Source organism: Propithecus coquereli, unplaced genomic scaffold, assembly GCF_000956105.1.
Source record: "Propithecus coquereli isolate 6110/MARCELLA unplaced genomic scaffold, Pcoq_1.0 Scaffold88, whole genome shotgun sequence".
Classification (NCBI taxonomy): Eukaryota; Metazoa; Chordata; class Mammalia; order Primates; family Indriidae; genus Propithecus; species Propithecus coquereli.
Genome location: NW_012155062.1, coordinates 3541665 through 3563492, shown reverse-complemented (window position 1 = coordinate 3563492; position 21828 = coordinate 3541665).

Here is a 21828-nt window from a genome sequence, read left to right as displayed (position 1 = left end):
GAGACAGAGAGAGATTTAGAATGCGTCTGCCTCCGTGGCAGAAGAGACACGTTACACAGCATTCAAAGCCTGTAGAGTGTAGCCCCATAAGCTTCTTTCTTCAGAGCTAGCTCTGCACACCTCCTTTGGAAGCTAAAGGATTTTGCTTCATGTTCAGCGACCTTAAAGAAACTCTACTTTGGTACCTTTGATTCAAGAATTCCTTGCCATCACCTCTGGTTTTAAATCATTACTAATGATAGAGACAAGTGCCAAAACATTTGACTAGCTGTCCAGAGTATTTGAGAGTTTAAAAATACGGTCTTGATTGAAAATGCCATTTAGATATCAGTTAACCTTGAGGTCTTTTTGACCCATGCCCTCTGGAAGAGTTCATGGAAATAGAAACAAAGAGCATCAAAATGCACCTAACTCAGTGTCTGCAAGCCCCATGAAACAGCAAATCAAAGCATTGGCTCCAAGTCAGCCTGACATTTGAAAAGCAGCAGGGCTTACATCAGGTGAGATATCAAAGGAAACAAAAAGGAACTCGGGCAATCACAACCTTACCTGGCCTTTGCTAGGAAAGAAAGGCTGAAATATCTGAGGCATCGATTTCTCAACATATTCATGGCAAATGCAATGCTTCCTGTTACCCAGGGAAGTTACAGAGGCCCAGTTTCCATTTGGCCATGTTGCTGCTGACTGGGTTACATTGCCTGCTTGCTGCACAGTGAAGAGCCAACACACTGAGACAGCAGGCGTTGTAGCAGAGAAAGAGTGCCAAGCAAGGAGATGGGAGAAATTTCTCAAATCCATCTCCCTGAGAATTCACAGTCTAGGGTTTTTAAGGATGGTTTGGTGGGAAGGGTGCTAGGGAATCAGTATTGCTGATTGGCTGGGTTCAGGGTAAAGTCATAGTGGTGTAGAAATTGTCTCCTGCACTGAGTGAGTTCCTGGGTAGGGGTCTCAAGACATTTGAATCAGTTCCTTGGTGTGGGCCACTGGTCTGTGTGGGTCAGCTGATCCGCTGGAATGCAGGGTCTGGGAGGTGCCTCAAAGACCAGCCTTAGGTTTCACAAGGGTGATGTTATCTATGGGAGCAGTGAAGAAAGCTAAGAATCTTCATGACCATCAGCTGTGTGACTCCTGAGTAGTGAGCAAGTACAAGAAAGTAAGCTACGGAATGACGGCTGGTTATTTTTTTAACTACACGTATAACTTTGCAGAATCCAGGCCCCACCACTGTTCCTACCTTGCACTCCTTTGTCAGTCTTATAAAGGGCAGTTTCAGTCGTTCAGAAACCATGTATTGAGGCACCGCTATGTACCAGGCACCACACTGGGAACTAGAAAGCAAGAGCAAAAACATAGTGCCTGATAACAGATGTATGTATCTCCATGACCACAAAGGAGTGCAATAAATGTTCTAAAAAGGGATGCAGTGGTTTCAGAATGACATAAAGTAATTTTAAATAATCACTCAGAGGAAAGCAGTAAATAATAATAGTAAGATAATGATAGGAAAAGGAGCCAGTGTTTTGGTAAAGATGAAAGTTAGATTGTGTCACTAATTGAGAGCACGTATAAGATAAGTAAGTTTAAGAGGGAATACGGCGAATTCAGATTTGAATATGCCTCTCAAATAAGCACAAGTGTCCCCCAAATAACAACATTCCCCAATAAATTGAGTTTTTTTCCTTTTTCTACCACCATGATCACCACTGACATTATAACACATGAATAGTGAAATGAACAGACAAGAAACAGAAATAAAAAAGTGATTTGGCTATATTAAGAAAAAGCATTTAGGACACCTAAGGGTTCAGGGTACTTACGCCAGACACTCAGAATTTTTTCTTTTTTTCTTTTTTTCCTTCCACATTCTCTGCAATTCAATTATTAGGAATATGAGCTCTAGAATAAGTTCAAATTCTGGGTCTACCCTTTCTGCCTGGGTAAACTTGATGACTTACTAAGCCTTCCAAGGCTCTGTTTCCTCCCCTGTAAAATGGGGATCCCAGGACCTAGTTCATATGGTTGACGAGAGGATTCACGGGATCCCGCACATGAAAAGCTTAGTCCGGTGCCCGGCACACAGCAGTGCTCAGTATGCACAGCCGCGTTTTTCCTACCTTGTATTTCTCTTATTCCTTGTACTTTCCATTTCCAACTCCCACCAACACGTTCTCTCTTTCCTATGAAAAACTTCATAGAGTAGATTTATGAAAAAGGCAAAAAGGCTTTGGCTTAAGAAGACCTAAGTTTCAGTTTTGGTGCTATCACTTATTACCTGTGTGTCCTTGCACAAGTTCCTTGGCCTTCCGAATTCAAGTTTCCCTAGCCGAAAATTGCAGGTGTTAATAATGTCTTTCTTATTAGGATGTTCTAAGGAGTGAGTGAGATGTTATGTGTGTTGGATATTCTCTTTCTACCCCTCCAAATCTACTCTTCCATCTTCTACACCCTTCTCTGCTATAGGTAGCTGACATTTATCCACTGAATCAATGGGCAACCTTGCCCTTTGGCTTCTAGCTTGGACTGGCAGATAGAAGACACCAAAAGGATTTTGAGAAGACAGGAGAGTGTAGACAGGATATTTATTTCCCCCGTTCTCTCTCTGCTAGGTCTCTATGGGTGAACTCCATCAATCTGTTGAAGGTCACAGCTCTTCTTAAGGAGCCCCTTCTCCCTCCGAGTCCGGCTATCTACTCTGTGCTATGATGCTTTGAGTAGGTAGTCAAGGTCTCTGCTGTTGCTAGTCCTGCACTGCAACAACCTTTGCTAGTTTCCCTGAAACAATCCTGCACACGTCTTTGTAAGTAGTCTTTTTGTTAAAGTCTCCTCAATTACCCCTGTTTGAGTGCACCATCTGTTTCTTTCTAGTATCCTGACTGCTACAGCATGTAAAGTCCCTGGCACGCCTAGCTCCTAACAAATGAGTTTCTCCCTAAAAACAACGCCTGCCAATGAGTTCCTCAAACCTTGCCTGGTTATAGGGTGGTGTTCACAGTACAGGAGAAAAGTCCTGATTCTGATAACCTGAATCTGGATAATAATGTAGAACCTCTGAAAAAGTGGAAAAAGAATAGTCCCCATAGTAGAAAAATCTATATCCATCTCTTTCCTTGGAAATATAGCACTGAACCGAATCTGTAGAAGGTACAGTTTGCATCCTGTATTCTTACACATTGCCCCCTCTGTATATTGCTGTATAATATTTCCCTGTTCCTCGTTCTGACTTTTGGATGATTGTAGAGTCCTCTAACACATGAGAAAGAAGAGCAGATCACGAGAAGGAAGACCAAAGTTTGTTTTCTGTTACAGATCTGCAAAATATCACTCTCTAAAGGGATTTCTCCCAAAGACATTAGTTGGATGATTGGGTAAAATCAGCACAAAAACAATTACAAGTTTATTAAATCCCTTAAAAATAGTATTTCCAAGTCCAGTAATGTTTTACATGGAATATAAAGTTCTCTGAATCTGTTTCTTATTTATAACCACTCTACCAGAATCTTCTTTAGTTTAAAATCAAAATATTCATATTTTGGTCTACAAAAAAATATAATGAATGTCAAATTATGTAGCTGCCAAATCATACAGGAGCATTTAGTTTTTTATGTGGCACATTTCTCCTATTTTGTTTTATTTTGTTTTTTCCTATGCCCTGGCTTTTTTCCAACCCCATTGGCTTCATTTCTGTGTTGGTTTTTTTGTGTTCAAATGCTTTTCCTAAGCTTTGTGTTATATTAGCCTCATTCCAAATACCAGATATTTTCAATTTGGACCCTTAAATATATGCAAGATATTAACTTCATGGTGCTGTTTCCATAACCCTTGACACTGCATATTTAAAAAGGGCTTTAAGAAATTCTAATAATTGTTCTTGGTTTTGAGAAAATATGTACTCGTAGGACAGCCACTTAAAGTGTAAGTAGTATTTTAAATCATTAATGCTAACATGTGTCAGTGTGATATTTCTTTTATATGTTAATATAGGCAATCTCTCTGGATGTTTTCTAGTTTTTTTTATCTGCTTCACAAATGTTTTGCTTGCATTTTTTAAGAATTGTAAATCTGACTAATGCACAGATAATAAATACTGATGTCTGTATTTTGTTTAAAGTTTATAAGCTTGATTCTTCCTTTTCTTCTACTCAAGTCCTTTTTGACTGAGTGCCTTCATCTTTGAGTGCCCCATGAGAAGCAAGAGAGTTCATGCTCCTGACATACAATAATACTTACAGGGTGGAATTCTTTCTCCTTACAGAGTCAACGGCATGCAATTTGCCCCTAGGAACCTGTAGCATGCATCTACGAGGCCGTTCTAACGTGTTGGTTTACTAAGAAGAAATAAACAAGATGCTGACAGATAAGGTAGGGCTTTGAGGAAATGCATAATATTTTTTTCAGTTTGAGGCTCAATGTTTTCTTTCCCTCTTATTTTAAAATTTCCTTTAATGCTTATACAGCCAAATCAAAGCAAAAGAATAGCCAGCAGTATAAAGACCCCTCAATCTCATCCTACACCTCTCCCTCTCTTGCACTTCCAGAATTCATCGTGCCTCAAATGTCTGGCTGTGGAGCAGCCATAATAGGTTCTCCACTGTGTGCAGTCAGGCAATTTCTCTAGGGGTTGGCCCAGTTCTTCACAGACAAGCCCAACCCATAAGCTTTGCAATCGGACTGATGCACTTGGAAGAATCATTAAAAAGATATTGTAAAAAATCATATCTTATAATCAAACGGTAAAGGTACTCTATGTTTAATACCCCTCAATACATGACTAAAAAAAAAGCTATAAATCCAGTAAGTTATTTTTTTGGATAAAGTTTCTTGTGTACACTTTTAAAATATACATTCTGTCATTTGTAAGAAAAATATTATTATTTATTGCTTCGGATGGCAGCCAATGTATGAAAAAGGCAGAATCTGAGTGTCACCGCATTTGGTGAACTGTGTAGTTGCCAGTTGCCATTCTCAATAGCGATAAGAAGAGAAATTGCAATTTTAAGATAATCTTTTTAAATGCGTTATCATTTTCCGCTACAAAAGCTGTTATACGGCCTGTTAAATAAAAGACGCTTAGTCAGTCTAGTGAAGCTCTGATGATTGTGAACCTTATTCCTTATTTTAAAAAAAGAAAAACTGTTATTTTGTTGGGGAACAATCCTCATCACTTAGAAAGTTCAGGGTGTGGGGGCGAGGGGGAAACTTCACCTCTCCCCTGAAAGTTCGCTGAAAGATCAACTCACAATTAAGGCAGATTAATAAGAGAAAGAGGTTTATTTACTGTGAGTAAGGGGAGAATCACAGAGTGATGACCCAGTATCCCAGTGAGGTCCAGAAATTTTTATACCCTCCTTTTAGAGGGGAGGGGGAGATGAGGAATACAGGTAATTCCATTTAGGGGCAATAAGTGGTTGCTAGGGAGGATGACTGGATGGGGGAAACAGACTGACTTGTAAATTAACCTGACAAGGTATTATGTTTAAAACGGTTTGGCCAGGTCTGGTTGCATTCTTGATCTTTTTTCCTGCAATATATTGAGAAAACACGGAGGGGAAGGGAAGTCAATTGTTCTTTTGATGGGTCTGTCTGGTTTAGGCAGATAGAGGCAGATAGAGGGAAAGCCGGTTGCTCTCTAAAGGCCTTTAATTCAAAATACTCTTTATATCAAGGAGTCATATTCTGGGGTGAAATTTCCTGAGCTCCTCCAAGGATTATAAGAAAAATGCATGGGCTTAGTAGCTAGAGACAGAAGGAGGGGAAACCAGAGAATGGCTTTGGAGCACATCATCTGCTCAATGCATTTTATAAAAATAAAGGTTGAGCAGATCATACTAATTCAATGGAAATAGTGAAGATTTTGCAGCAAGAAAGAGTTGCAAATTCTGGCTCCGCTCCTTATTGGCTCTGTGGTTGTAAGGAAATCATTTAAGCTGAGTCTCATCTTCCTCATCAGTAAAATGTTAGCAATACGCCCGCAAAGCCAGGGCAGCATTGGCAAACAGAGTTGCCCAATAAATGGCTATTCTGACAAAGTATATTTTGTTAAAGAAGAGTTACCTGCTAACCTAAAATGGACTTTCTCTCTCCTTCAAAAAAATTTCTCCTCAGCTCCACTTTACCGGTTCATTCTCCTTTGTTTATTAGAGGGACGAGCTTATGTTCTCTGCTAGTTTAACACCTTCACGGTGAGCAGGAGTTCCCCGAACTGCTCCCCCGGCGCAGGACAGACTGCACTACTTCCCACAGAGAGAATTCCACTTGCCCCTGTACTCTCTGCCCCACAGAAGGCCTCTGCCTCCGGGCTGGAAAAGAATCTGAATCTGAGAAAGAACTTGGTCGTCTTATTTTTCTTCTGATTAACCAACCTCAGTCAATGTTCTTCACCCTTGGTCACCACTTAAATAAATCTCCAGTGAAAACATAGACGTGCTCTGACATACAGATAAGTCATCTGTAAGGTTGAGGCCCCAAACTTTGCAGCCAGCCTGCCTAGGTCTTCTATGTTCCCTGTTTGTTGGCTGTGTGAGCATGGGCAAGTGATTAATTTCTCTTTTCATCAGTTTTCTCACCTGAAAAAAGAGTATTAAAATACTACCTAACCCCTGGGGCTATGATGCAATTTCAATGAGTTAATATGTGCAAAAGACCTTAGAACATATAGTAAATGATGGCATAAGTGTTGGCTATGATTTCCCAACAGTCTCCATTAAAAGTATTTCATAGTTAACTTTCATGCAAAGGGAGGAAATATATACATATATGTATGTATATAATCTCCACCTATTAACATGTGTCGTTAAAATGGCTGACTTGGTCAAGGCGATGTAACGTAATCCCTCAGCCCTCCCCATGGCTCCACTGAGTGTGTGTGCTTGGAGAGGGATGACTATTAAATTGTTTCTCTCTTCACCAGACTAATTGCCTTGGAAGCTTTCCCCCAATCCCTCTTCATCCAAAAGGCCAACAATGTCTGAAATTAGATTCCATCCATATTTCTAATGCAGCGTCCTGAAGGTCACAGGAAATCTGTCACTATCCCAGAAAGTGTCCAAATCCCAGCACACCCTTTTCCCACTTTACATCCAGGAAGAAGCGAAAAGCTATTAGATCAGGGCCACAGTGCTAGGGAGCAGAGATTTGGAAGGGATGAGAGAACTAATCAAGAGTGCTTGATTTCCAATACACTTTGGACTCTATGTCTTGATATTATTTTCTCTTTCCTTTCCCAAAAGCTGATGTATCTCTAGCTTGATAGAGATTTCTCCATTCTTGGCAGCCCTGGGTGTCGTTGGCTTGCTCACCTATGTTGTTCTCTAGGTGTGGCGCTGAGCTGGCAAACTAACTGTAGGTGAGCCAGATACCTCCTATGGTTTGCACAGAACTTTTCGCATTTGGTTACCAACATTTAAAACTAATAATAGTTCACCTAAAGATTCAATTTTAGCCTCTCTTGAAAAATCTGAAGATCTGGCAATATTGGGTCCAGCTTCTTTCATGGTAATAACTGCCTGGAGCTGAATGTAGATGTCACAGCTCCACAATGACAGGGCATGCGTGTGCCAGAAGTCCCACCATTCCTTAGTGTTGCAGACAACTGTCTGCTGCACTCACTTGCGCAGTCTACAAGGCCCTTAGGGGTTCTCAAATGTTTGCCCTTTGCCTTGGGAGAAACCATTCTTTCCCTTAGCATGCTTTTCTTTTGCTTTTTCCTTTCCTCCTCCTCCTGTCCCTCCTCCTCCTGTCCCTCTTCCTCCTCCTTTTCTTCCTCCTCCTTTTCTTCCTCCTCCTCCTCTTCATCCTCCTCCTTCCCCCTTCTTTTCTTCTCCTTTTTGACCTTCTTCTTCATCTATCTAACCACTGGACAGCCTCAAGAGCCATGTTCAAGAATTGAGCCTAAAGAAAAGATACACATGAAACTGATTTGAATTCAAAGATTTTTAGGTCTACTTGATCCAAGGTAAAGGAATCCTCAGTCATAACAGCTGTCCAGATGAGACAGGCCACGTAAGGCCCAAGATAAGCTAGACCACAAGAACCATCTCTTGTGTCCTTTTGTTGTCAAATGTGTACCATCCCTATCTAATTTCACATCTCCCACTGGGATAAAAGAGGTAGCAACACCATTATTACCAACAATGCCATGCTCTTCAGAAATCATTAGTATTGGAACAACATAGGAATTTACTGCTGGTTCCATCAGTAGTCATGACACCACATGCCATCCTGCTGCTTACGGATAATGGCTTTAGACGACCCTTTCAATGGCTGTTACTGAGCGTGGCTAACAATGACCACCATGCAATATTATCCAGAATATGCAAGAAAATGCAAACAACATTTTGTTTGCTGGTTATGTTAAGTTTACCATACAGAAATTTACAGTGTAAAAACATAGAACTACACATCTGCCAACAATGTCTCTGCAGGCCATAATCATAGCATTCCTATAATGTGATTTCCTTCATTGTCCACTCTTCCTCAGGTGGTACACCGTAAGACAGGCCAGGGTGAGAAAAGCATCACTACGTTAATCAGAAGCAAGGGAGGATATTGAGCGAAGGGTCCATTGGCTTTGCCTAGCACCTGTCTGCCCTCTGGAGATAAGCACACTCTCCCAGGACTGCCTGATGTGAAGGTAGACTGACCATCCAGGGTCACCCTTGTGTGCTGTGGGCTTGAGGAGGTACTGTGGTGAGAACTCAAAGAGCCAACACGTGGCCCTCACACGCACTTCAAACTTCAAAGTCTGTGGTAGACGGTGGGTAGAACAGAATCCTAAAATTGTCCTGTGTCTCGCATAAATGAAGATGTGTCAGCATGTCAGCACCATTCTCTAGGCCCAATTGTGCATGATCCCACACAAAAATAGCAAGCTGGCCGTGGGAACAATCTGCTTTGTTCCCCCATCCTGAAACCGGGCCTGGCCACAGGGCCCTGTGATGTCCCATAGGTGAGTGTCCTGAAGCTCCCTGGGAGCATCTGGTAAACGCTTGTTAAAGATGAGGTGGCAGTGTACATGGGGGAGAGCACCCTAAAAGAGAAAAACATGGACCAGGGCTCATATGTTCCTGGTCCAGGCTCAGGGCGCTCCACTCCAAAGGCACAGACGGCCTGTTCAGTCCCAGGCACCAAAGGGACCCCACTTGCCTGAGTCTGAGATCATTACTGGCCATTTAGGCACCCCTCTAGAGGCATTTCTGAGACTCTCTTGAGGAAGGTTAATACACGCTGTGACTTCCTTCTGTGGTTACTGGTCACCCTAGCGAGCCCCAGTCTTGCCCCATTCTTTCTGGCCATCTATTGCTATCACATAAAATGATTTTCTACTCTCTTAATATTGGTTGACCAATATTATAAATAAATAATATTTATATTATAAAAAATAAAATTGACCAATTTTATATGGTGAAGTCAGTTTTTTAAGCTAGAAAACACCCCTCCCTTAAAATTTCTAACTACAATCTAAGATAAGGCTGTGGGGTTTGATGAGACTTTAATAACACTCTGAGAGTAGGGAAGGGATTGCATTATGAAAAAAAAAAAAGAAAAGAAAAATAATTAAGTAAGACTCCCCACTCTTACAGCCTCTCAACCGCATCCAATTGCGGGGATTCTTTAGGACCATTTACCCCAGTAGATAATGTCAGCACAGGGTAGGTGTCCAGTAAATTAATATTAGTTAAATGACTGAATGAAAAGTTGAAAACTACCTTGAAGTGGGAGATTCTTTGACTACGTTGGTCTTACCTGGAGTTAATGCCCCCACTTCAGAAGTCTTGAGTCTCCCAAAGACACTGATATGCCATTTTCAGACCTGCCGCACAGGCACAGAATTACCCCCCTGGCTCAACTCTACCCACAGTGAACATAAGCTCTTCCATTATTATTCACAAACATTTAACTCTCAGTTTCCACTCCAGAATTAGATCTCGGCTTTATCTTTATACAAACAAAATCCTATTGGGAGGTTTTTGCCATCTAAATAGGCATCTTCCTAGGCAGAATTCCAGTGTTGCACTCCATCAACACAAATTCTGAAATTGTATTTCCTTCCCTTCCCCTCCCTCTCCAGCTCTTCAATTGCCAGGCAGGATTCAAGGTTCAAGTTTCTGGACTTCTCTGAGTAGCCAGCAGCTTCTGCAAGTGGCTATATTTCCTACACAAATTAGCTATTTGGGATAGGTAGATGAGGAACCAACCTGACCTCTTTCTGTGCTATTTCTCCTTCATTAAAGAGAGCATTTCAATTGGCTTTTCCCACTGTGTTTAGATCTTGCTCCTTATGCTAACAATGGTGGCTAGTCAAAAATTCTGGTCATTTCTACATTTTTTCCATCTTGGAGACAAGACTAACAATCACCAACATGCATTATAAGTTAACTATTGAAAGCCTTTTACCATTAGTTTAAATATCTAGTAATAGGGAGTTTTCATTTCCTAAAAATTTTAATTATTTAGATTTTACAGCCTTATGTTCATGCTTTGATAATTCCTTGGGTGATAAATGCTCAGTCGGTATCACATTTTAAAATTAATTTACTTATAGTTTACATACAGTCTTAGTTAAGAAACCCCCTTTAAATTTCAAAACTTTACTATAATTAAATACTACAGTTTGTAGTTATTCTGCTATCATTTATCTTCTCTTTTCATCATGGTAGTTAATATTGAAAATAATTACTAAAATAACCATCCTACCTAAGACCCTTTAAAAGAAGCTCGTTTGTATAAAGAAAGAATAAATGAATGAATGATTCGTTTAATAGTAAATTGACAACTAATACCAGAAGTTGCTTAATTTAGGATGGATTGGATTTAAGGAAAATCAAAAAGTTTAAAAATATAATGGTTCAAGTTAGCATACAGTCCTATGTTATTAAAGAAACCATGCCTTTTTTGTATTTATTTAAATAAAAGTAAAATATTGACCTTCCTATCCATTCTATAGACTCCTGTTAACCTTGCCTGGAAGAGGGTGATGATTTTTAGAGTTATGATTGTTAATGGCCTTTGAATGCAGCCTGCACAGGCCTTTAACTCCCCAGTGTACAGTAAGGTTTAGCCCTTTCCAGATGGGAAAATGATAAGGACACTAGGAGGATAGTAGGTCATTCTTGGGCAGCTGCCAGAAACTTGCAGCAAAATGAATCATGTAGGGCCACAGTGCTTTAGCCAGCATTTTTTCGTTTTAATTTATCAAGCCAAAGCTTGTTGACATGAAAGTGAATGAAATTGTTATACAGTGGGCTCTAAAAAACCAGCTCAAGGGTTTAGTGCAGAAGAGCTCTGACTATAAATAACAAAGAAAATACAGGGAATGTTCTTTCTACCAGCACCTGCTCTGTTGTTGGAGATGCATCAGCAATTAACTCAAATCCCAATATCAGCAGCAACTGGAAAAAGGCCAATTCTTTGAAATATTACAGAGGCTCCATAATCTGTTGTAGATCATTATCAAAGGGCTGATCCACAAACTAGTCACTTCAGTTTTTTGATATGTGGGGCTGTATTTATTTGTTTATCAAATGTAATAAAGTAACTGACAGAAATAACAAAGTATTATTGATACTGCTAGGAGAGTGGCTTTGCAGTCAGAAAAGGTTAATACCGCTGCTTGAAAAACAATTTTGCAGTGACTTGTCCAAAAAGGAAAACAATGAAATAAATTACTGATTAGCATTCATAAATGAAATCTCTACATTTAGCTGAAGCATATAAATCAGGTTTTACTGTAAAAACAAGTTATCTGCAATTTCCACTGAGTGAAAGAAAAAAAAAAAACTAGCTGATTAGAGTAAGATTTAACACATGTGCATTAAGGAGAAAAAACCTTCCCTGATGAAAGAGCATTTAACATTTCAAACCTCTACTCAATGTTTTGCGCATAGTGGCTCCTGATTAAATATCTTTCTCTTATTAAAGAATGTTACATGTACTAGGGAGAGATAAAGTATGGTACTGTCTCCTGTCTTCTGAAGATAGAATAAAACAGTGTTTCCACTGCATATGCTTGTACCCCATAGAACCTGGAAAAAGATATACTATCTGATTCCGTTTATTCTTATGGTTGGGGTTATTTATTTGTGCCTTTACTCAAAGGATATTTATTGGATGCCTGCTTTGGACAATACACCACAGAAGACTCTGTTAATTCTTCAAATCGATGCTGCAGAGGAGTCCACTGAGCCCAGTGCCTGCCTTTTCTATCAGGAAAGATATAACATATAAATAAATACTTATGATATAAATAAACAGTGATAAATATTTCCATTAAAATTAAGAATAAAACATAAAACAAGGCTTCCTACTATCATCATTCCTTTTCTAATTTATGAATTCACTTATCTCTCACAAAAACGTAACATAAAATTGTCATTTAGATTCACAATAATTTATTATTTTTATTTAAAATAATAAAATTTCATGATTTGGTAGCTCTGGAAAATCCAGACTGTATGCTTAATACACTATAATCTACACACTGCACACAGACCATTAAGCCATTCTACACATCAACATTGAAAGCCATTTAAAATTGCTATTAATATTATTTAATGATGACAATAAAAAACTAGACTATGCAATTAACTTCGAGGAAAAATAAAACAATGATTAACATTCATGAATGCTTATTATGTTCTAGGCATTTTGCTAATTGCTTTACACACATTACTAACTGGATCTTTGCATTATCCCCGTGTGGTAAGTTCCATCACTCTCAGCATTTTATAGATGAGGAAACTGAGAATCAGAACATTTCACAAACTCGCCAATGTCTGAATTTGAACCCAGATGAGTGGTACTCTGACAATTATACTAATTGGAAACAGACTATAAATATTCATAAATAAAAGATCAAATATTATTTGCAGGTAATAAGATTACATATGTGAAAAAGAGAATGGACTAGAAATGTGTTACAAATGAAAACAATATGATATTTACATAATAAATATAAATTCTCATATATAAATAACTTTAAAACACAATAAAAGAAAATATCTCAATTGTACTCCCAAGCAGAAAGATCTTCACAGAGCTAAACTTTATATGAAATATGCAGGACAATACAAGGGGAAAAGTTTTCAAAATCTGTTGAAAGACATAAGCCTTCAATAAATTACAATTTATTTTGTTTTTAGAAATAAGGACTCAACATTAAGTCATCCATTCTTTTTCTAAAAAAACTCTAAAATCTACAAAATAAAACCATGTTACTACATTAGCCTGGAAAATAAGCACATAAAACTAGCTAGAAAAATTATGAAGAAGAGTAAGGAGTTGTACCAGATAATCAAACATATGCTAAATCTCCTTCAGATCACTTCAGTAATGACCCAGGAATACACAAAAGTATCAGTGGAAGAGGAAGTTCAGAAACAGACTCAAATACATATGGGAAATACCATAAAGAGAGCATTTCAAACCAGTGTTGGTAAAGACAAGTTTTTCAATAAATCTGTGATAATAATATAGTCATTGGAAAAGTAAAGCCACGTCTCCAAATCACTGCTTCCATAAAAATAAACTCCAGATGGATCAAAGATTTAAAGTAAACAGTGAAGCCATAAAAGTACTGGATGAAAATGTGACTAAATTTATTTATAACCTGGGGATGGGGACGGTCTTTCTAAGCAGGCACAAAATGCAGAAACCATAAATTTGATGACTTAGACAATAGTTAAAAAAAAAAAAACAAAACTCTTTCAGCAAAGCCTAAAACATTATGAACAAAAAAAGCATTTAACAAGAAACACATGACAAAAAAGACCTAATTAATTTTGGGAAAAAGCCCTTACAGATTGATTTTTAAAGTAGAGAACAAACTCATAAAAAATAGGCAAAAAAAAACCCAATGAATAAAAGAGGGCACTTTATAGGAAAGGAAACAAGTAAATGGCACATGAAAAAGTCTTAACTTTTCTGACCTCGAAACAAATTCTGATTAAAGCAATGAAGACAACATATATACATATGTAAGTACAAATACATATGTATATCATTTGTTATATTAATTTAATTATGAAAAATGTAATAATTTTAAAACTGGGAACTACTTACATACCATTCACATTTGTGAAATAAGTTATGGTATATTTAAATAGTATAATAATGTGCAGCCCAACCGACAAAAAATATTGGTGGATACCCAAATAATATGAAATATTTTATCACTTAAATATTTAAATCATTTTAAAGAGTGATAAGACCTAGAAAGTAAAGTGAAAAGGTGTTTATGGTAGGACAGATTACTTCTAGCTATAAACATTCAGAAAGGTGAGCGTTAGGGAGTAAAGAGATTTTTAAGATAATACGAGAGAGAAGATGGGGATTGCATTTCAAGCTAAGGAATAACGCACCTGAGGCTGAGAGTTGGAAAGGGTTGAAACTTTTTAGGGGAATAGGGAAGAGTTTTGGAGGACTGGAATAAAGACAGATGAAGGAAAACGGCATACTGGGGTCATATCACTGAGGGCTTTAATTATCTTATTGAGGAGAATGCAGGTGATAAGGTATAACAATTTGCTATGCTATGAACCAACCAGCCAGGCACATGTAGGTTCTTTCCTGAATAATCTAATTTATACCTCTAAACATGCCAAGAATTAGATATTATTATGTTTATTTTAAAAGTCAAGCTTGAGAAGAGTGTGTGGCTCACACCTGTAATCCCAGAACTTTGAGAAGCCAAAGCTGGAGGATCACTTGAGGCTGGGAATTTGAGACTAACCTGGGCAACATAGCAAGACCCCGTCTCTGCAAAAAAAAAAACAGAAAAATTAGCCAGGTGTGGTAGTGTGCGCCTGTAGTCCCAGCTACTTGGGAGGCTGAGGCAGGAGGATAACATGAGCCCAGGAGTTCAAGGCTGCAGTGAACTGTGATCATGCCAGTGTGCTCCAGTCTGGGCAACAGAGAGAGACCTTGGCTCAAAAAAAATAAAATAAAATAAAATAAAATAAGTAAAGCTTGAAAAATTAAATAAAGGTCTCATAGTAGGAAACAGATTTGACATTTAAATTGGGTAACCATATAATTTATTGTATAAATTGGGTCATTTTTGAGAGCAACTGGGACAAGAAGATCAAACCAGTTCTGTGACAGCAAACAAGGGAGAAATGTCACCCTACATTTTAACTTAAGTCTGTCACGAAAACCTACACTCTGATACCGCTTACTCCATAAGCTGACCCATACCAAGTACCAAAGGTTTTCTTTTAGAACCTCTTATGACGCTGCATAATGTTGATAGGACTATCAGACATTGTTTAAACATCAAAATTAGGTGTGAACAAGTCCTATTAGCTCACTTGGCTGGTATCCTATACACAGAACTGGTCTGTACAGCTTATTTTATAGTCTTTTGCCCAGGCACGTTTTTAATGACCCAAACTTCAATGTTTCCAGCCTTCTCCTGAAATATTGTTCTACAAAATAATAGAGGCTGCAACTTCAGAATTTGAATTCCACAGCATTGCTTTCCTAGAAAATGTATTTTACCACTGTTCAGCCTAAGTGGTTCACCTGATCTTTTTCAGCTTAGGATCCTTGGTTGACTTATAATCAGCATTATAAATATTATAACTGACTTTACTTTGAAGTTATTTTTTTCTTTTACAGTCTAAAAAAATCCCCACGAGTATAAGCCAACTTTTTAGAATCATACACGTTTTTGCAATATTTCCCATCAAAAATTTCTTTGTAAATTGACTGTATTTTAGAATCCAGCTATTATTCTACTTGCCTCTTATGTCACTTTAAGCCAGTCACCTTCGTCCTTGCCTCCTTTCACAAGTTTTTCCCTCTAAGGCCATGTGCACATCTTCTTGTCGTTGGGAACAGAAGCATGGCGTGCACACCCTGAAAAAGTGGCAGTAATTTCTATACCTCATTTTAAAGATGATTGTGTGTATATTAGTATTATTTAAGCATTTATGATAAAGATTATCAATTTCCTTTGTACTTACAAGGTTTCAGTGAACATATTCCAAATGGAATATAAAACATGGAAGATATTTCATATATATGTGTGTGTATATGAGTATGTGTATATGTGTGTGTGTGTATATGTGTGTGTGCGTGTGTATATATATGTGTATGTGTGTATATACATGTGTGTGTCTATATGTGCGTGTGCATGTGTGTATACATGTCTGTGTATATACGTGTGTGTATACGTGTGTGTGTATATGTGTGTGTGTGTGTGTAACCATCATTCCATTCTCTGCTTCAATTGGTTCGATTTTTTTAGATTCCACATATCAGAGAGACCCTGCAGTATTTGTCTTTCTGTCTTGGCTTATTTCCCTTAGCATAATGTCCTCCAAGTTCATCCATGTTGTCACCAATGATAGGATTTCCTCCTTTTTTAAGGCTGAATAGTATTGTATTCTGTAAAATCTACTGCATTTTCTTTACCCATCATTTGTTGATGAACGCTAGTCCCACAGTGAATGCAGAAGTAATCAAGACAAGCTTTCCAACCTCATAAGGCTCACATTCTAATGGGGAGAAATGCAAATACATTAAATAAGTGTAAAGTACTCCGAAGAAAACTTTTTAAAAAAGTAACATGAAATAGTTATTTTCAGATAAACAAAAGCTAAAAGCATCTGTTGCCAGTAGATCCGCCCATAAGAAATGCTAAAATTTGTTCTTCAGGATGAAGAGAAACAATACCAGATGAAAGAACACGGTGAAGCCTCCTGGAAATGGTAACTGTGTGGATAAATACAAAAATATCTTTGTATTCTTCTCATAATTTCTTTAAAAGGCAACAACAACGTGAGGACTCCTTGATGATAGAAAATCTCTGCCGAGTAGTGGCTTCCCATTGTTGCTAATGGTCGGGTTACCTCCTGGTGGCTTGTCGGCACTTGTGTGCCCAGTTTCCTACGTGACCTTCCCTCCATTTCTAAATCGCAGTGTGGTTCCTGTCTCCCTGGTTGAACCCTGGCTAACAGGAAGGAAACAGAGCAACGCTGGGGTCTGCGCACATTTGAGACAGGTCCAATTTGCTCCTGCTCTTACTTACCGTGGGTTGGTGAACATGAAAACTGAATGGTTGTGTACTTGTGGGAAAGGTCAACTTAATAATAATACCCCCAACCTTGCCTTAAGGAATGTTTCAAGCAAAGTTTTATTATCTAACTTTTCCCCCTAACATGTATAGTAATTAGCTTAGTGCTTCGCTCAGAATAAACACTTCATAGTTGTTAGATATTAGTATCACCTGTAAAGTTTCTTATATTATTATTATTCCTCAACAAACCATCCTCTGGAATTCTATAGTCATGAGGAAAATTCATTGTAATTAACTTCAGGCTTAGGGATTCGTACATAAACAATTATGTTAAGAATGTGATTTAACAAACCTCACATAAGACACAGAGAGAGAAATGTTCCCTAATGAAATAAAAATGTACGGTTGTTTAAAAATATGTCTAGAGGTTTGGGATGATGAAAAAGTTCTGGAAATGGACGGTGGTGATGGCTGTACAACATTGCGAATGTATTTAATATCACGGAATTGTACACTTAAAAATGGATAAAATGGTAAATAATATGTATTTTTACCATAATAAAAAGGTAAAGAAAAAAGACTAAAGAAAGCAGAAAATATGAGGTTTGGAGATGTTTGATACAATGCATTTTTAAAGATTATGATTTAAAAATATGTGTGTATAAATGTGTGTTAGTCTGATTCTCTTAATTTCAGAGCATAATAACAAAGAAAATGTAAAGGAAAACGAGGCATAGTTTATTTCTTTTCCACTTCTACCATCTGTTCACATTAGCCACAAAAGAAACACCCTTATAAAAGTCATTAAACTACCACGTTATAATTCAATGTGGTAATAAGTCTTCAACACAATGTACACAATCGCCAAATGACTATGGCAATGGCATCATTGTAATGGTCATAATTACATGACAATTCAGATATTTGATCATTCAAAACATCAGTAAAATAACTATTCTTCTTTTTTGTCAGCCTCTAAATACCTCTATTCAGTCTTTATTCAAGAATCCGTGGCTTTCAGGGAGGGGCTGGAAACCCAGTCCAGCAGTGCCAGAGGCCGAGCTGGGAGAGGGAGGGAGCGGGGCGCCGAGGGCGGCAGGAAGAAAACGCTGGGCCGGCACTCGGAGGGCGAGGGAGGGAGACGAATGTGCATGAAGCCAGCCTAATTATCGGAGAGTGAAAGGTCATCAAAATCAATTTGCAGCGTGATGTACAAAGGTCATTATCAGACTCAGATTTTCTCTGCCCGTTTAAAACACAATAAAAATAAAGTGAGTGCTTTAATAACTGTGATTAGTAAAGAAAAAAGCATATCATTGAGCCATCTGTTTAAATATTTGTGCTACCTTAGTTTTACTCAAAACAGCATGAAAGATGAGCAGTAAGGCGATTTTTTTTTCTATTTGTTTGCTTTTAAAATCCTGACATTTTCTCCGCTGGTTTCAGAGATTTATAACACAGATGAAAGAGCTCCTCTAAAATTACTGCCCTTTGAAATCAATAGCACGGTATTTTTAACGACTTTCTTTTTATTATAGAGCACTTCATTATTATTTTTATTATAATTTTATGGGACAGTCTGGAACAGAATTCATCATTCACTTATTTGAAGTATCTCACTTACTCAGTGGCACAGATGGCCTGAATCGGAGGAGATTTAATCACCCTGTGTTAGGGCTGCCTTGATGCTAAGCAAGCGCAAACCAGGACGGAGCCGGGCAGCAGCATGCAACAGTAACATCATCTTAGATGCCATTAAAAACTCTGTAGAAACTAATTCATCCGGGAACTTTGGAAGTTAGAGTTGTAAAGCTGGGTCTTTTTATTTTTCCTCTAAAAATTAACTTAATACTACTATCTTATGGGGCAAGCTTTTGAAGTTTTTAGATTGTGTCTAACAGTAAAAACACATTGTACATCACAACTCAGTATACACACATGCATGTGTTCACACGCACATGTGCACACGGAGTCACGACATATCCTGAAACAAATATTTTAAGAAGCAGTACTTGTTATTATATGTGATACACAATGCAATTTTCCAATATAATTTATTCTATTTTTTTTAATGCTAGTCTTAATCCACTAAACTGTTTTAATAAATGAGTCTGGACTCTCAGTCTGAAAAACAAGATTGAGGAGGTTCTTCTGTGTTTTAAATGAAGTACGTGTGTGAGCCATTAGTGTAGAATGTGGCACATAGTAAATTTTGATATTTATAACAGTTATTATGATAAATGTCTTGAATGGATTTTGCAACTTACCACAGTCTAAAACAACCAGAAAATGATCTGTCTATAGAAGTGACTTCTCTGGTTTTTTTTCTGTATGTTGTACTAAACTTGATCCAACTACCTCGTTCTAAAACACTGACCAGTTGATTGTATTTAATGTTATGGAGCACCTACATTGGTAGACAGGAAGAATGTAAACATGAAGGGACAATATCAGTGAAAGACTGAGGTTTCCTTTTTAGCCTCAGCTTTCTTGTTCACTTGCTAGTTAGTTCTTGTCTGTATTATACAAGGTAAGCAAAAAGGTAGAGGTATAAATTCTGTAAAATCACATCATTTTTTAAAGAGTTAAAAGTCAATAAACTGTGACCACAAAGAAAGACAAAGAAGAAAGAAAAAGATATAGAAAAGGAATAGGAAAAAATAGGACTTCTCTAATTTTTGACTATGTATTATGTTACTCACTTATTAATACTTTCCACACGTCTGGAGGGAGACTTTGGAAATCCTTTAACTAACTGAAGTATTGTCATCTTTAATTTATTCTATCAATAAATATATATTCATTGTGAACCTATGTTACTACCTTAAAAGGGGCTAAGTTTTATGCATGCTTGATTTTTAGTTAAGAGTAGAATTATCCTTTCTAGAATATTAAATGTTGTATCTCTCCTATGATGAACTAACCATAAGTCAAGAAATACATAAACACATTGCTTATGAAATTTCCTGAAACTTGTTCTTTTAGTTAAGAATAAGAATCTGAAAAATCACAATAGCAAGCAATTTGAAGCTAGGCTGAAGCAACATTAATCTGTATTAGCCACTACTGGGAACCACGCACGGTGCACTTTTAGAAAAATAATGATCAAACATCAAGAAGAGGCGATAAAAGTCAAATAGGAAAGACAAGAAAAGACAGCTGTCTTTTCTACGTGTGCTGATGTCCTTTCCATTCAGAGGGTGAAAAGATGAGAATTTTTATTGTGCCCTTTCATACCCAGTATTCAGCAAGAGTTGAACATACTTGTTTAGCTTTGCTATAGCCAAGGACCTGTGAGAAGTGTACTTTACGCTAGCCTCTGTAATGACAAGAAAGCAGTAACAGAAACTATGAATGGGCCGAAAGAGCGATGGGGCCTGCGGAAGCCTTCTGTGGGAGATGAAGGAGTGTGGGTTCATTGCCCAGGAAGGCGGCATCAGCACGAGCACGAGCACACAAACGCAGGTAGGAAGGGGAAATGTCAAGCATTTTTCTCACTGTTTGCTTTCATTTTATAGCCCTATTTTTACCAAAAGTGGCCACTCTGAAACCTCAAGGCCCCATTTAAAAATTTTACATGAATAGAAATCTCAGCATAAACCGGAGGTTAGGATACATTACTTTGTAAGTGTGGGGTGGATTGAATTAAGTGCTGTTGATATAGACACTTTACACACTGAAGCCCAGTGACAGAGATGAAGTAGTGGAAGAGGAGACACCAGGAAAAGCTCCTCATCCCCTTCCCCACCCAGCTCACCTGGAGATAGGAAGTCTCGTTGTAACTTTCCTGTAAATGAGGGTTCTGGGTCAGAAACAGTGTATGGATGAAAGTGAGCTCTTCTCACGCTGATTCTAGCTGTCCGTCTGGGCCAATCCCCTCAGCTACTCCCTTGGTCACAAAATAGAGGGGACACATTCAGCAGAAAAGTTTGGGCTAAGCACAGGCATGCATTGCGGTATGGTCCCGTGTGAGGCACCTGGACTCGGGAGCCAAACGGTCTGGATTTGAATCCTGGCTCTGTTCATTATAGTTAAATATGATGCCTGAATTTTTACTTCCTCATCTGAAAACTAGGAATATGATATCTCATGAGGTTGTTGGGGAAATTAAGTGAGCTAGTCCAGGTAAGCCCTACCATCACATCCAGGACATAGTAATCCCACCACAATGATTAAGTTTTCTCTTTTTGATCACAAAACCAAATTCCCAAAATATCAGTGTCTTTATATTATACTGGCTAGGCTTCTTGATATAAGGGAGAGGGGAGTAGTTCCAGATGGTTTAGCTCCTATCTGTGTCTTCTGCAGATAAGGGGAGAGACCCAGACACATCAGATTATAAATCTTTTCACTTTTCAACTTTTAAAACATTTATAAACTTAGTTTCTTAAACAAATCCTTTGGTTACACATTCAGAGGACACTGGAATATATTATACACATTCCTGAATATATTATGCAAAATTCCCAGAACAGAATAGAATCTTGGACAACATAGCTCAGACTAGAAAAATTGAGGACAAAAATCTACAACGGTCGGCAGAGCATGGTGGCTCACGCCTGTAATCCTAGCACTCCGGGAGGCCGAAGGAGGGAGGATCGCTCGAGGTCAGGAGTTCAAGACCACCCTGAGCAAAAGTGAGACCCCATCTCTGCTGAAAACAGAAAGAAATTAGCTGGACAACTAAAAATATATAGAAAAAATTAACCGGGCATGGTGGCGCATGCCTGTAGTCCTAGCTACTCGGGAGGCTGAGGTAGTTAGGATCGCTTGAGCCCAGGAATTTGAGGTTGCTGTGAGCTAGGCTGATGCTA